We start from the raw sequence: 2,500 nt of genomic DNA on the forward strand, positions 1-2,500 counted from the left end.
TAATTCACTATTAGGACAGCACGGTTCTACATGTAAATGAAAAATTCTGCGTGTATTTCTGGGATGTTTTCACCTGTAACATGAAAGTATACTATCCAAACGGAAAATGGTCAAATTCGTCAACATGCTCTGCAGTGATTTTTCAGCTGTAATACTTACTAGCAAGACTTGAGGCAGGTGTCTCAGGGAGACCCTGGAGTATTAATCACTCAAGACATTAAGCATAGCACTTTTTTCCCCTTTCCTATAATAGTTAAAAATAATGTACTTACAAAGCCCGACTCCAGCATCCTCAGTTCATCCACTTTGTTTGTCTGCACTTCACTTTCATTGTTACATGTACCTTCCTTTTCATCAATTACGCCAGAATCATTTCTTCTGATTCTTTGCCTTAAAGAAGGAATATTGACAACATGTATAGTTTAGTATTTGAGATCATATGAAAAGAAGGAAATAAATCCAAAACCAATAATTTATATTGATACAATAAATTATCAAAATAATATTATTCTATTTTCATGTAAACTTTGAATTTACTTCTTTTTGTTGTTGTCAATGTGAATAATGTGGCATAGTCCCCTAAAGTAATGTTTCACCTTCAAAGAAGTTTATAACACAGTCCCAAACATAGCGACTGTAAGAGCAACAAAGAAAATAATTTTAAGCTCCATGTAAAACCCATTAAAGATGAACAGTTTTAGTGTTCACTTTTTGATTCCTAAGAAATGAATTTACTTTTTGATTCCTAAGAAAACAAATGAGTATATCAAAGGATTTCTAATGTTTTCTTGGCTTCTAATAAAATCTTAAGCCCTGGTTAAAATTCACTACAAACTATCATCAACAATCACAACCTCAAATGGCCAAAGAAGTTTGTGATAGTTGATGATACTGTAGTTCACTGGCAGTGGCACATGCAAGTCACGCGAGCAGCTAGTTCCAGGCTCTTTCGGCATAAAAATGTGAACACTAAAATGGCTTCCCAAAGGCAGGGCCAGGCCTCATATTCCTCTATTAGACGTAATATCAGGCCATTACTCGATCTTGCCGCATTGCCCTTCTTGAGCAATGAACATTTAGTGATACGCTTCTTTTTTTGCAGTGTCTCTTGATCTAATTCTTGCGAGTTGACGCTTTCTTCAGAGGATATCTTCTCTAAGATATCTTGGTCTTCAGTATTTTCTTTGTCATGATTATCATCTTGGATGTAAACACGAATTTCTGAAGCTGCAGCTGAGCCTTGCGAGGAACTTTTGGTGGCCATTTTAAATGAGCCCGCTGATGTTTGGGGAAAACAGCTGACCAAAAACTATCATGAACTATCATACGCGTGGTCAAACGAGGAAAACTATCATCAACTATCATGAAGAATTTGAACAAGCTCAAAATGAATGATAGTTGATGATAGTGTATAATAGTTGATAGTTGGTGGTCCAACAGAAGAGCGAGCTTCAACTATCATTGACTATCATCAACAATCATGTAGATGTTGTGGTTTAAAATTTTTCAAAGCAATCCAGTTTTGATTTTTTTCTTCGTTTAATTAATATTCCTTATCATAATCTGAAACAAAGGAAAATCAAAATTGAAATTGTGTTCAAAAAAAAAATTCAACCAGGACAAAATTTGAACCTGTAACCTTCACGCTATAACAATGCCCTTTCTAAGTCTGAAACAAAGGAAAATCAAAATTGAACTGGTGTATAACAAAAATTCAAGCAGGAAAAAATATGAACCTGTAACCTTATAAAAATGAGTCCCAAAAGAGATCTATAGTGGTAAATTATATTACAGCAGTACTTTACAGGCAAAATAACAGTTACCTCAGTCAGTTTGCAAATCTACTTTCTGAACTTTAGTTGGTACATTGCCATTTGGTTCCTAAAAATAAATAAATTGCCTCATGGTAAAGGAGTTTGAAAACAACATTAGATTTGCCAGTTAAGTCCTTACTCTTTATACATTATTAACCTCTTAAGTACTAAAAAAACAGGAGTGCCATACTAGGGAATATTGGCCCGAGGTCAAGTGGCGTCCGGAAAACTAAGACCTAAGACCTAAGACCTAAGACCCGGAAAACTAAGACCCGGAAACCTAAGACCCGGAAACCTAAGACCCGGAAAACTAAGACCCTTTTCATTTTAGTTCTCAAAGCAATCCCTGGGCCGTTTAAAAAGGCGCAAACATATAATAAATAAATGCGAAGGAAATCGGGAATAAATCACGCGCAAAGCAGCAAATAAGCCATAGAAAAGAACGGCACCAAAAAACCCTGTATTCCTGAAAGAAATTTTATGTATATCCAAAAAATTAAGATCGATTTTGAGACGACAAGAAGGCTTTATAATGACGGCGTTGGAAGAAAATCTAGCAGCGTTTGCTTGATAATTATTCACGCCACAACCGCGAATGTCACTTCAGGCGAGTCAAGGCCGCATGACAATCCCGCATTTCAGAAAGGAAAAAGAAATCGTTGTTCTAAAATGCCTCGCCTGCAACT

At 35.9% G+C, this 2,500-nt stretch overlaps 1 long non-coding RNA gene across 1 annotated transcript in view; it reads right to left on the reverse strand.

The window, feature by feature from the left end:
* LOC138019187 (uncharacterized) overlaps window positions 1-2,500 on the reverse strand; it is an 8,587-nt gene that overhangs the window by 834 nt on the left and 5,253 nt on the right. The window contains exons 2-3 of the long non-coding RNA XR_011126112.1: window positions 1,824-1,881; window positions 273-390 (exon numbers count right to left, since the gene is read on the reverse strand). This is a non-coding gene — a long non-coding RNA (uncharacterized lncRNA). The remainder of the gene's footprint in view (window positions 1-272; window positions 391-1,823; window positions 1,882-2,500) is intronic.

Source organism: Montipora capricornis, chromosome 10, assembly GCF_036669925.1.
Source record: "Montipora capricornis isolate CH-2021 chromosome 10, ASM3666992v2, whole genome shotgun sequence".
In the NCBI taxonomy this organism is placed as follows: Eukaryota; Metazoa; Cnidaria; class Anthozoa; order Scleractinia; family Acroporidae; genus Montipora; species Montipora capricornis.